The following is a 14,672-nucleotide window of genomic DNA, read 5'->3' on the forward strand; positions in this document are numbered from 1 at the left end:
CAATGTCTGAGAAGCCTTTCAGTGAACAAATTGCTCCTAATATGCAATCTAAACCTCCCCAGTACAACTTGAAGGATTTGTTTCAGAATTATTTTTCAGGTTCCAGGCAGTGAAAGCAATCAGCCCCAACTTAAACATAAATGCAAAAGATAAATTATTTGGGATATTAAGAAATGTTGAGGGAAGATCTCAGCGTTGCTTGCAAAAAGACACATTTTGAACTAACTCAGGTGAAATCAGGTTTAGACATTTCTGAAGATTTTATGCCATGATTTTGCAAAATTACTTGCAGTGCAATCCCTGTGACTGTGTATGGACAGAGAACGTACTCTCCTGTAACACTCAAAAATATTTTATGCTACCAGCTACAAAATTAGGAATTAAAGAACTGTTAAAAAAAAATAAGCATATGAATTTCAAATGCGTTTTCTGAGTAACTGGAAAGATTTAGATAGATTTAGATGCCACTATCACCACTGTATCATTACTTCCATATTTGGTGGAGAAAAAGTATAGTCAATATTAAGTCTGAACTGAAGGTACTAGAAAGTTTGAATTAGAGCTTGGTCCATTTAATTTCACTAATGAAATTCGTTCTAATTTATTTTTTCATGACTTTTAATAATTTAAATGAGTTCTAGTAAATTCAGCTTTCAGTACAGACTTTTGTAATTTGATGTATGTAATTATTTGGGTAATCATAAAGGTATCCATCTCCACATTGTGTTATGGTTTCAGAAACATCAGACAGTTTTTGCATCTCTGTTATGAGTTCCCAGAAATGTATATAATTATGATGAACATACTAAAATTCCTACACTATACAAAAGAGCCAACTATTATTGCCTCTTTATCCATTATGAGGCTATGTAAGCATATAAGCTGGTTCTGGCTCAAAAAAACCACCTCTAAGCAACACTGCTATAGCATACAATTAAGTGCTCCAAACATTATAGCAATTAGAAGCATGTGAGTAAAAAAATCAGCTTTATTTTCTAAACATAACTCATTTGCTACTCAGATAATTATGTGGGATGTGATTGGTTGGGCTTTATTTGTGGTTTTTTTTTTAGTTTGGGGGGAGTGGGTTTAACACAATTTCTACTTTCCTACAATCACCTGATTACACACAAGAAAAAAACAACCACATGGAAGGAGGGTACTGCTTATTTTTTCTATTTTGGTTAGGCTGACCATGAAGCTTAGAATAAACTCTTCATTCAAGAAAACATTTCAACAAAACCAAGCAGACAGGATAGAAGCTTAGGTGAAATCAAGATGCAAGACCCCTCCAACGAGACACATGCTCACAATACAGCTAAAAAAAAGTCACAGTATTCTGGCTTGACTCTGGATCTAATAAGGAAGCTGACAATGAGTTAATAAAGGCTATAAAAAGGTACTTCTAAGCAAAATTTCCCTGATTTGTGTAGAAAAAAAAAGTGCCACAGAAACAAAGGACTTTATGTAATCTTCACTAATCTTGCTTGCAAGACCAGGAATATATGTTAAAATTAAAGGCTGGCTAAAACACAGTGAGGAACAACTGGCAGGATTTTTTTCCATGCCACACACATGCATAAATCTTCATGAAATTTTCACCAGAATGGTAAGATATTCCCCTTTCATCTACAGTCCTTGTACCAAAGCCTCACTGAGCACTGTCAAGCATAAAAAAAGGTGAGGTAGGGCTTGCTGATGTTACGCATACATGTTGCAGCTCAAAGACAGGACACGAAGTGCCCTGGGACATATCCTTCCCTTCAGGCTTTGGGATAGCTGCTGAGCTCTTCCCATGCAAAGCACTTGAGTGCAAAGGTGCCTCTGACTTTCTAAAAGGATGGAATGGCTTCATTACAGGAAAGCCACATTCATGGGGAAGTAAGCAGGACTTTTCCAATTAAATTTTTTTCGCACACGTACACTTTAGGGGAAAACACAGAATACATGTTAGAAGGAAATAAACCTTTTTTAAGCAATCGCTGGAGCCAGTAGAGACACCTTTGTGGTAGGGCTGCAGTTTTCTGAGACACAGGATGCTGAAGACACTAGGAGATCAAAGATGCAATTCCAGTTATCTTGAGCATCAAGTTAACAACTGTAATTATTGTCATAATAACTTCTCCCTTCAGGTCTTCATCAAAATATTTTTGGAAACAGTGTAAAAATGAATACTCTTTTTTCACACATACAAACTGGTTCATAAGTAAAGAAAATTATCCCTTTTATACAGCTACCATTGTTGATTGTGAGCATGTATTAGAAGGGGCAAATTTACCTCTAAATTTGGGAGTAAGTGGGCAGCCCCACCACCTCTGATTTTTTGGGGTTGGCAAAGACTTAATCTCAAGTATAGATATGCTTTAAAATCACAAGCAACTTTAACTTTTGATTTTCATGTGGTTTATTTCCCTATAAGACTCTCAGTCTGCATTCCAATATTACGTTTATCTGTAAGAAACTATTGTGTTTTTTCCCAGGAAATAATTTTTCATCACATTACTAAATCACCTCTGATCTGGGAGTATCACAGCAGTTCATAAATATTTATAAACAACTCTCAAGTGTCCTTTTTTGAGTAGATCCGGATTATGTATTTTGGAAATACACAATGGGAAATTCTCAAGAGGAAATGTTACACTTAGGAAAAAAAAAAAAAGACAACAAAATAGCTTCTCAGCCTAAAATAACTTCTGGCCTCAATTAAAATAACTTACGTGAGGCTGTTCAAATGTTTGCCTTCATGAGTAATTCTTTGTTAAATCTCAAACTGAATAAAAAAATCTAAGCTCTCACAGACTTTACAAGGAATAGTATCATTCCCTAGAAAACTTTTCCTCAACAAATTAAAACACTATAACAGAAAAGCCTAGTCTTACAAGACATGATTGGGTATTGTTTGAGTAATATTCTAATCTTAATATTTCTTACAGTCTATTTTGAAATCTAATTAAAACTTCCACATTGAAAACATTTCTTGAATTTAACCTTAAAACCGAAATCAAACCCCAACAAAACCAAAACCAAGCAAATGAAAAGTTTTTCAAGAACTGCGAGAAATGCTTCTGAATTTTAAAATGGACAAGGGATCAACAGGAGAAATGAGGGTGAGTCGTGTATTTCCTCATCATTCATATGACAGCTAAGCTGTTTGGACTTGGAGTCTCAGCAGATGACTAGCAGGTTGCACCTGGAGTGCTGTGTCCAGTTTGGGCTTCCCCAGCACAAGAAAGATGTGGACTTACTGGAGTAAGTCCAGCTTAAGGCCACAATGATGGTTAAGGGACTGAAGCATTTTTCACAGGTGGTGATGCTGGGCACACTAGGACTGCTCAGCCTCAAGAAGGCTCCAGGGGGCTGTACAGTGTGTATCTGGAAGAGACCCCTCCAATCAATACGCTCTAACTGCAAACAAGAATGTCCTACATTTCTTTCCATTTCTGAGCATTTTTAATCAAGATTTCAGCTGTTTCCACAACACAGTATAATTTCTGCTTTAAAATGCTGCTTATGTGCATTGATGAAATGTGATACCTGAGGAACCAAGACCACAAACTCCTTCAATCCAGCTATTTGCATTTGAAATATTTAATATAGAATACCTTTCTCCCACATGCTCCCAGCTTTAGAGTCACCAAACTTTTCACCAGAGTTTTTCTACTCTGTTTTGCTACTCTGCCACTTCTAGATTTTTCCAGGTAGAAAATTAAGAAGAAATCTGCTAGTAACTATGTCTTTGCTTCTGTCACTTACAATCTCATCTTTACTTCCTTCAGTAGTCAGTCAGGACCTAAATGACACTATTCAATCTGTCTTGTCATTATTTGCAGAATTCTTTTAGTACCAAAATAAATTCTTTGTCTAGTCTTACTGGTGAATGTTTTCCCCTTTGAAATCATAAAACAAGATAACCACCTTTCTAAGCCAAAAAGGTAGACAAGCACTTTGTCCAAAACACAGGCTCTTTCACCATACCTCATATTTTAAAACATTTACTGAATGTCCAAAAGAAGTGACCACATTGCCAGCACAAGGTAATTATGGTAATTTTTTAAATGTAAATGCCACAATATTTAGCATATAAATTACATAATGTTGCACACTTTATTTGATGACAAAAATAAGATCTATCTGAATGTTTAAAGTGCTTTGATTTATGTAAACACACTTGAACAAAACAAACCTTAGCAAAAAAACCAACATTTGAAGAACATTACTGTCCAAAGTAATTTCTACTACAGCTAGCAGCACATCATTAAATCTAAAATGAGGCATAATTGACACTGACAACAAGTTTCTTAATCTTTTTTAAACTTTCTTAATCTTTTTTAAACTTTCTTTATCTTTTTTAAAACAAGAACATCTAGAAGCTGCAGTAAACAAGACTTTTCACTGGAAAATACTTTTCACTGGAAATGAACAAATGTCCCAAAATAATGATATACTTACTCACCAGAAATACAAAGCCACCTCTTCAGTTGAAAAATTAGGTACTTCAACATGGTGACTTGTATCTGGTGTGTCACATTTTAAATGAGATGTAAGATAAGGATCTCAAAGAGGATGTTATTCTTTGTAGCCACACTGATTTTAACTGAGTTTTACTGCATATATTTCCTGGTCTATAACCAAAGCAAAAAAAAATTATCTTCCTTTCAGCCTTGTACTAATTTTATGTGAGATTTCTAAGTAGCAAAGGAAACAACTTGCAAGTTCCTGAGCAAAGTTACGTTTGTTTCACTGGGGAGTATAAGGGGTACAGCAGCAGGTTTTAAAGAAAACATGAGGTTCATTGAGTTCCTCTTGGGAGAAATGTTCCTTATTAATGCAAGTTATTACAATAATTGTATGTACTTTTGTCTAAAAGACTGTTGGGACATACTATAATGGGGGAAATCATAAACCTTAAAGGTCAAAGGTTAGTACTGCATGGTTTTAAATTTTAATCTATTTAGGAAATAGGAGTTTCACACTCTTCTTGCTTCTATACTTTACGTTAGTTTAAGTACTGAATATGAAATAACAGAATGTCCAGGTGACAGCTGGGATAGAGATCATTTTCTTCTTGGCAGCTGGTACAGGGCTGTGGGGTTAAACCATGACACAGAAGTAAAAAAACTCACTTAAGTCCCATTTTATTCAAGAAAGAATGGCATCTCTCATCTAAGGATGGCACTCTCCCAAAGGCAGAACAGAGCATATAAAACTGTTTCTAAAAAAATAAAAGCTATTTTATTTAAATAGCAAAAAAAGAAAAAATATTTTTAGAAAAGACTAAAAATGACACTGTAGGACTTAATTTCTGTCATCTACTTTTGACAGATTGAAGAAAAGTCATTTAAAAAGAGAATCTGAATAATAAATCATGACCATTTTATACTTAGGTATCAGGCTGATACACAAGTATAAAATCCAGTGGGAATACAAAATGTGATACAAAAGCCACATTGACCAGAAAAATCTTCTCACTGGTAAAACTGAACTAGAGGAAAGGCTTATCCAGAATTTGGCCCTACAGTTGCTAAAGATCACAGGTTATCTGCCACAGAATATTAGCACATATTTCACTGTAATTGGATTTCTAGTTACTGTATATTCTCATTCTACTTCAGTCTCATCTTCCATTGTTTATGCCAAATTTAGGCATGTTCAGCTCTATTTTCTCTATTTAGTAGCAACTGTCTTATTGAAGAATGCATAGTCAAGATGATGTGTCTGACAGTATTCTGACTGTGTGAGACGGACTATCACTCTTCCAGAAATGAAGAAGACAGCTTGGAAAAAAAGACAAAACTGGAGTGGTAATACGCTGACACACAATTCTATCTTGGATGATTTCCCTCTTTTCCATGTGTCTTCAATCTAAAGCATGAAATGCAGCTCATTACTGCAATGGACTGTCAACCAACCCCAAGGTGAACCATCACAGGTCAGTTAGAAAGCCAGCATGTGCACTCAGGGAACGCAACTGATCCCAAAATGCCCAACGCAATGAGAAATTTGCACATCCATAAGCACGAGACTGCAAGGGCTTCACTTTGGATGTCCAACTTGCAAAGTGGGGCTCGGAGCTTAATGGTCTGTACCCAGACACTCCATACAGAGAAAACAGCAGCTACTGAACAGAGTTACGTCCCTTCTTCCACCTTCCTGTCAAAACTCAAACCAGAACACACCTGGCAAATCAGTTTTCACACTGTACTTTCTAAGCTTGAGCCAGCATGAAGAGAATACTAAACAAAAAGCTCACCTGTATTCCTACCTCTCTCCTCAGCATTAGATCAAGAGTGAGGACTGCAAAAATAGGTTCACCTGTGTTGCATTACACAGGCCACAGACTTCTCCTGAGACACCTGTCAGTCCCAGCATTTCACAATCAATGGCCCTCAAATGAGCCACACAGATCGAAAGGACATGAAAGAAACAGTGAATCCTTCTTTGTTCCTTCAAAGAATTGATATGCTTCTATCTCATCTTTAAAGGCAGGCAGAGAAGTGAGCACTCGCTTTACCTGTGGAAATACATGTAAATACCAGTCTAATACATGCACTCAAAAAAGACTCAGGTTCAATGCCATGTTTAGCCTGGGAAGGCTCAAATACTTATCTCCCTCCTTATGGAAGAGTATGTAAAAGAACACGACTTAGGATATTAACTTGTTCATCAATGACTGGGATGAAGGGGCAGACGCCTCCTCAGCAAGCTGATAACACAAATCTGGAGGAGTGGCCGGTACCCCAGAGTGCTGTGCAGCCCTACAGAAGGACCTCGACAGGTTGGAGCAATGGGCAGAGAAGAAATGTCTGAAGCACAACAAAGGCAAATACAAGGTCCTGCACCTGGAGTATAATAATAACCCCTTGCACCAGTACAGGCTGAGGGCCGACCTTCTGGAAAGTAACTCTGCAGAGAAGGACCTGGGGGTCCTGGTGGACAACAAGCTGTCCATGAGCCAGCAGTGCTCTTGTGGCAAAGAAGGACAATGGCATCCTGGGGTGTATTAGGAAGAGTGAGGCCAGCAGGTCGAGGGAGGTGATCCTGTCCCTCTACTCAGCCCTAGTGAGGCCACATCTGTGGCTCCTCAGTACAAGAGAGACATAGAGCACCTGGGGTTGGTCCAATGCAGGGCTAAAGATGTTTAGCAGATTGGAGCATCTCTATTATGAGGATAGACTGGAAGAGTTAGGCCTGCTCAGCCTCAAGAAGAGATGACTGAGAGGGGATCTTATCAATATCTGTAAGTATCTGAAGGGAGGGTGTAAGGAGGATGGATCCAGGCTCTTTTTGATGATGCCAAGCAATAGGATGAGAAAAAACGGGCAGAAACTGATGCACAGGAAATTCCACTTGTATATGAGGAAGAACTTCTTCAGTGTGCAGGTGACCATGCCCTGGAAAAGGCTGCCCAGAGAGGTTGTGGAGCCTTCCTCACTAGAGATACTCAAGAACCATTTCTGTGCAATGTGCTCTAGGATCTGTAGGATCCTAGACCATCTGTAGGATCTGTAGGACCATCCTACAGATAGAATTCAACAAACTAACCAAGAAAATATAGGTCCATTAAGATAAGTTTTTCAACTTCAAGATGCCAAAGCATCACTATTGGGTAAAGCAGTGGAAAGGCTTCTCATCTGATTTATTCATACCTTTAATCTAGAGAAGAAAACATCGAGAGGGAAGGTGACGATTTTGTAAAAGCTTAAACAACTCTGGAAGCACTAAACAATTTACATCTGCATTTAATTTTGCATCTCAATAATACAGGCAAAAAGGTTATGACGAATTAAGAATCTCAAAGCTTGAAGGCCATATTGTGATTAATCCATGCAAACTACAAAAGTAAACATTAAAGTGTGGATTGCTTGACTGCTACAAAACATCCATAATATAAAATCCAACCAATATGCAAATACACCACAGGCATACTTAAAATATTCTACACAATGAAATGGATTTTTTTCCCCACAACATATGATATCCTGTATGCCTCTTACAAAATATCACTCATGACGATATCCTAAAGTTTGATCCAAAAACTAATCTTTGACTGAGAGGATATTCCTGCAGGACTAGAATAAAGACAAAAATTCTATTTTTAGAGGTAAGAAAATGCTTCCAGCAGCAGTTGCCACGATGAGGCAGTATTCTCTAGTGCTGCCAGATGTGAAAACAAATTTAATACAGTAAATCACTGCTAATTCAAACCACTGACAGGAATCCCTGCTGCAAATTACTGAATTTTACAGATTAGCAAGTAAAAGAACAAAATAAAAACCAAGAATAATTTCATAAGACTGTGTCTTCCACATTCACTGTGACACCTACAAAGTGTTTCTAACCCTGAATTACGCTTGAAGAAGCATGAATCATAAGAGGTACAACAATAAAGAAAATCTGTGAAGCCACATGTCCCATTTCACTGAGACAGTGATGAGCTGTAGTTGGTGGACACACAATTTATGCCCCATGCACTGAAAAAAGGTTTCAGTAGCAGGTCATCTTTGATTTGTTTAGATAACCATTTGCCAAGTGACAATAAGCAAGAGTAAAATAGAGCCAGAGCTGTATGAAAAACCAAACTAGGAGCTAGATTAGTCTGTCAGGTGGGGGAGTTACTGCATTCCTTTGTTGACACTGGAACCTACTCCACACTGCGCTTAGAAGAGGCTCTGCTTTGGATCTGGGTTTGACTAAGTTTTTTATATTGACACTGCACAACATGGAGATAACCTGAGCCTGGACCAACAAACGCAAACCTGAAGTTCTAGATCCCAAGTCTATACAAACAAAGAATGTTTATATTCAAGTATAAGGCACTGTCAGGCCTTTTCTGGAGTTCAAAGGCCAACTTCACTGTCAGGTTTTGACTGCTGGTTCACTTATATTTGAATCCAAACTGGAGCAGCCTCATAGCTCCTTTAGTTTAAGCTATAGAACCAAAACAGTTCATGCTCTTATAGGTTTAGGGAACCAGCCAGCCAGCACAGACAGCTTTTTGAGTCCCACATAACATATTATTTGAACGACATAACCCAGTTAAGCCATCACCTTTAGGAACTAACTAAGGCGCCTCACTTAATCACATGAGGAACCTAAGACCACAGTATTTCTGTTGATTTGCCTCTTTTTGACCTGTGATACTACCTTGAAGCAGGAATACGAAGCCTCATCATCAAACATTAGAAAAGAACTGTGAGAGGTAGAATAATCAGGTTTATTCTCCTCTGGAGGTGAACTGGTTTCTTCTCATTTAGGACTCAACCCACGGCATTTGTGCTTACAGTGATTAACATATGGACAATTTTTGGCACTGCCTTTTAGATCAAGACCAGCTGAGACTCTGAAAAACAACATCACCAGAATATACCTTTTTGAGTCCTCCCCAAAGCTCTTTCAATTGTTTTTAAAACCTGATGTTGCTCCAATTCACACACTATGATTTAACTTAAATCCAAGTCACGGTCTGTCAAACAAATGTCAAAGCGCTTATGACAGCTAGGTGCGAGCATTGAGATAACTTCCAGAAAGGTACACCAAGCACTCCTGGGGATGATCACTAAGGGGCAGAAGGATCAGTACTTTTAAGGGGAAAAAAAGGAATCAATCTCTTGCAAGATAAACAATGGTTAGAAAAATAGGTACACTCTGCAACTTGACGTATTTCACGTCAGCGTTAGCTGCATCTCAGTCAACAGCACTTAAATCGTACACTGAACATCCATGCCATAGCAACTAATGATAACAGCACAAACCAGCACTTTCCTTTTTGGATTACCCTGGGACACAACATCCTGTTCACACAGCTCAAAAAGGACAGAAGAAAACATCATTAAAACCCATTTCAGTATCAGAAGTAATGCTCAATAAGCAAAGAAGCTCTTGTGTTAGTTTCAGAAGAGACAAAACTCATCACAAGAGCAGAAAAGTTTATTCCATGAGTTATAAATATATTTTGCTTTTTTTCCTTTCAAGAAGGAAAACAACAGATTATGTACTGCCTTCCTCAAAGAACAGAAAGTTGTTTTACAACAGCAAAGCCACATATTTTTCTGCATGGAGATAGGTGGAGGGTGCTGGGGAAGGGCTTCTTTTGTTATTTAAAAACCCCAAAAATTTCAAGCTGTTGCCTGGCTTCAAGACTCATTAAAGCCAGTGAGAATGCCATGAACTTTAACAGCCTTTGAAAGAGGCTCTGTACTTCAGATTACTATCACAAGAGACTACATCTCATTTTCTACACTAAATTACCTCAGCACCCTTTAAACAGACTTAATCCAGAAACTATGGGTGCACTAAGTCACTAATCCATTTATTCTTCTCCATCAATAAACAGCATATGTTGCTGTCCAGAAGGAGACTCTTGAAACTACTGCACAGCAGAACTTGAGCTTGGGTCTTCAGCAGGAGGAAAGGCTAGAGTTTCCTTCTTGCCTATTAGCCAGCACCAGCAAAACTCAAAAAGACTGCTTAATTGACTACTGTGAGTCAACTGGAGACAATACCATTGAAAGGTCTCATCTTCAAGACTAACCTCCGCAGTAGTTAGCTCCACTTCAGTAAGTGATGTTTTATTTGGAAGTATACTTTGCCTTGAAGAATGTAAAATTCATTTCCTTTGGTAATGGTTTATATCTTAAAACAACCAATAGATAGTAATTACTCCAATAATCTGGATACCAAACCCCAATATTAGTTTTTCCTTTTATGGTCATCAATTGATCATAAGGTAAATGAAGCATACAGGTAATAAAAAGTAGCAAGAGATCTTGTTTCCTTTACCCAGCTCAGGGACTAATGGGTCAGTAAAAAAAATGAAAGACAAGGGGTTTTCTTAGTATAACATTCTTAAAAAGAAAAAAAAATTGCTGTGCTGTTAAAATTTAATGCATATTGGCCTGGAAATTTGTCGTGTTCCTACTCCCAGAATAGTATCCCTAAGATCTAAAAATCTGTCATTATTGCAATAATGCTGATATTAACTTTTGACCAGTCAAGCAACTGCAGTCTTTATACCCTCATCATCTAGGATAAAGCTGCTAGGTGATTCAATAAACTGCTTTCCACTACAGTGTGTTTTATTAATTAATTTGCAGGACATCAAATGTCAAATTTGATATTTACTGAAAATGAAGTTTTAAAAAAATGCAGCATGGTATTTTTCTGTAAGATTATTAAAAAATAAAAAAGGATAACATGTTTCAATTGAAAGTTAAATAGCGAGCACATCTTGCTAGCAAGCACAATCACTAGTCTTCCATACAAACAACAGATCTTACTAGTGTGCCAAGTTCCTCTTGGGTTTCTGTAAATTCACATAAATTTTGGATATAGGCACCTTTGACCAATCTCACAAAGAGATACACAAAACCAGACTACATCTTGAAATCTTAACAAATTACACTGTATTTAGACCTTCTGCAAAATTTCCTGGTTATGTCATAGACAAAGGCCAAGTTTCTTTGGTAATTTGAGCAACAGTATTACATGCTTCACTTCACACTGAAATATAGCAGTCATCTTCCTCTTCCCTTAAGCCCAAAAATCTTCTTTTGAAAGTAAGCTGCTATAAATCTCTTGATATAAGAAACTCAGGGCTGGTTTATTCTCTGACTGTCAGTGGTTCACAGAGGCCTTTATTATCTCTTAAGAATCTATCTAGAAAATAACCTACCTGGATCCAAAAAGGAAGGTGAATAAAGTATTCCACAGGAAGGCAGCATTAGTCCACTGAAATTAATGGGTTTTCTCAAAGAGAAAAGGCGTCCCTACAGCTTTCATGGAACTGTATTCAACTAGTTTCTGTCGACTTGTCCAGCTTTCCAAGGGCAAGTTAAGGTGGTTTATGCTGACAAACAGCAGTTTCCAGTCTTATAACAATAGGGTATGTTAATGTTGGCAGCTATACAAAGGAGTCACTTTTTCATACAGTTGTACTGTTTATGAACAAGAGTGCATTTGGTATATACAGCTTTTCTTCACCCATGCATACTTGGGGATTTTTTTTTTCTTGTTTAATTACAAGGTCTTCAAGTGTTCTGTTTACTGCAAGTATGAAGTGAAGAAGGTGAATTACTACTGTGTTCATACTACTGTGTTCATAGGGTGCACCCTATGTAGTGCACTCAGATGTATTCATCAGGTTAGTGTGGAAGCAAGAAACCAGCTCAGGAAAATGGAAGTTTTAGCTTAGTTTTCTTGATCCTGTTTTTTTCTGGATTCAGACAGTACTGGTTCAGATGAAGAAAAAAAAAGGACAATATTGTGTCATTTGAATCATCAGCAGGTCCAGGAGGCAAATCCTGTCACAGGGGGCAGTGCTTTAAGTATATCTTGCCCCAGTAGGGGCTACTAGAGTAGAATTGACTTCTGTGAGTTCTCCCTACTGGCAATTAATGTATCACAGCTACTGAAAACGCTACTTCCCTGTTTCTAACTGCTCAGTGTATTGTACTAAGTTATCTGACAAACTCCACAGGAAGGCTACAGAATTGCCTTGTACATTTTTAGACACTTGGGCATAATGCATCAGTAAATATGTTCTCATACAATCCGGTACCTGAGTAATGATGGGTAAGGCAGTAGCCTGAGGGTTTACATACAAGATACATCATCTTCTGCTTTTTACACAGCTCTGTTCACTTTCTAGAGGTAGAATTAAGCATCAAATACTACTGTTTGACATTTAACTGCAGGGACTGAGTCAGTGGTCTCAATGCAGTTCATGGGTAACAGCTATTATCATTAATAAGAAAACATAAAAACCTGTCCAGCCTAATGACAGGTCCCTCAAGATCAGAAAAAATGTCTGGTAATGTGAGAACCAAACTAACTGTCCCTCTGTTCTCTCTCTCCAGCCTTCCAGAAAAGGGTTATCAGAGGAATGAGCAAAAGCCTTTATTCCCAAAATCCTTGCTGTGCCTATTCTAAGAAACTCTAGTCTCCATAGCAAGACAGCTACCCACATTTTCAGAAATGCAGGAAATAGTAAAATGGTAGATATAAGGCAAAACCCATAATTTGTCAAAAACAGATTGTAGATACAGTTAATGTCCCTGCAAACACGCTTGAGGAGGGATGCACATGCACTCTAAGGCATTTTGTGATCTAATTTGGTTACACTTGCCTGAAACATAACACAAATCCCAGCACAACACAGGCTCCTACTTAATTAGATTCCCTAAGAAAAGTCAGTCCGAGCCATATGGTATTTTCCTCAGCAGTTACGATAAACTGACCTTGATACTAGAAAATGCACACTGCTTCTGTCTGAGGCATAAATTAAAAGCGCAGAGTGGCGGGATGCTCCCGAGGAACGGGGGCAGCGACACTGCCACGCTGAAATCCTCCCCGGGCTCGCGGGGAAGTTGATCAAGAGTAAAACACTCCAATGATAACGATGATGATGATGCACTGCAGTGACAGCGCTCGAACAGCCACGCGGTCAGCAGAACGCCGCGAACATCTGTCCGGTAATTAAAAGCATGCCTAATGCCGCGCTGCCGCGGAGGAGCGGCCCGCCTCGCCCCCGAACGCCGCGGAGGGTGGCGGCCCCCGGGCCACCAGCGGGACCCGGCCCCGTCTGACCCCTCACCAGCGGGACGAGGGGACCCGCTGCGGGCTCTGCAGCGCCGGCCGCCCCCCGACGGGGCTCTGCGGCCCCGCTGCTACGGCCCTGCCGCAGGCCAACCCACGGCGCCGCGGGGTCGCAGAGGGTGAACCCGAACCCCAGCCCCAGCCCCAGCCCCGGCCCCAGCCCGCGGCGGCCGCGCCCCCGGCCGTACTCACCCTCGGCCAAGTGCGAGGGCTGCACCGCAATGGCAGGCGGACAGCGAGTGCCCCGCGCTCGGGGCACGGGCAGAGCCACCAGCGGCGGCTGCGCCCTGTCGCTCATGCACGGCGGGCTCTGCGGCCGCCCCGCGCCCGCCCCCGGCCGCCACCTGCGCGGAGCCGCCGGGCACAGGTGCCCCGCTCCCGCCCGCACCGCCCGGCGCAAGGCGAGAGCCCGCAGCCGCCGTCTCCTCCTCCTCCTTCTTCTCCTCCTCCTGCCGCCGCCGCCTCCAGCCCTCCCCGCTCCGCCGGACGCGCCACCGAGTGCTGCTGCGGTGCCGGCGGCAGCAGCTCCCGCCGCGCACCGGCACCTGCCCGGGCGTTGCCGCCAATCGGCGGGAAGGGGATGGGCGGAGGGCGGGAGGCGGTGCGCCCGGCAAGGGGGGGGAGTTGCGCGCACCTCCTCGTTCCCCGCGCCTCAGCGCACATCCCTAAAGCTGCGCCCCCGACCTGCAGCGGCCGCGCTCGCGCAGCCCCCCGGCGTGTGTCCCGGGGCTGCCCGCCGGTGTCACACCCCTGGTCGGGGGGCACACCAAAGCCCCAGCTGGCCACGCGAAGCAGGGAGAGGCACAGGTGCTGCAGGCGGTGCCTGTCTGGGCCCGGCCGTGGTGCGGGCCGTGCGTGGTGGAGTCTAGCAAAGAGAAAGAGAGGCCGGTTGTTAGGAACGGGCGAGAATTCCATGTATATGGATGCGGCGCACCGGGCAGTCATAATGCGGCCTGGTCAGTCGTTCAGCTCATCAGTGAGTCACCGCTGTAACGTGGCCGTGCTTTTTAATGTCCTGAATCACTGCAGATTGTACTGTATCAGGCTAATTACTTTCCCCCTGGTGTTATTTTCCATAC

General features: G+C 40.9%; 1 protein-coding gene across 3 annotated transcripts in view; it reads right to left on the bottom strand.

The window, feature by feature from the left end:
- The window catches only part of MYRIP (myosin VIIA and Rab interacting protein), a 212,958-nt gene extending 198,995 nt beyond the window's left edge, over positions 1 to 13,963 (bottom strand). Inside the window, exon 1 of one of the 3 annotated variants that reach the window (XM_051789215.1) lies at positions 13,786 to 13,963. The gene's annotated coding sequence lies outside the window, so the exon portion shown is untranslated. The remainder of the gene's footprint in view (positions 1 to 13,785) is intronic. The other 2 variants (XM_051789214.1, XM_051789211.1) reach the window with 2 other exon arrangements.
- Between the last annotated feature and the right edge of the window lie 709 nt (positions 13,964 to 14,672).

Source organism: Manacus candei, unplaced genomic scaffold, assembly GCF_025592945.1.
Source record: "Manacus candei isolate 608988 ecotype Guabito, Panama unplaced genomic scaffold, ASM2559294v1 h1tg000026l, whole genome shotgun sequence".
In the NCBI taxonomy this organism is placed as follows: Eukaryota; Metazoa; Chordata; class Aves; order Passeriformes; family Pipridae; genus Manacus; species Manacus candei.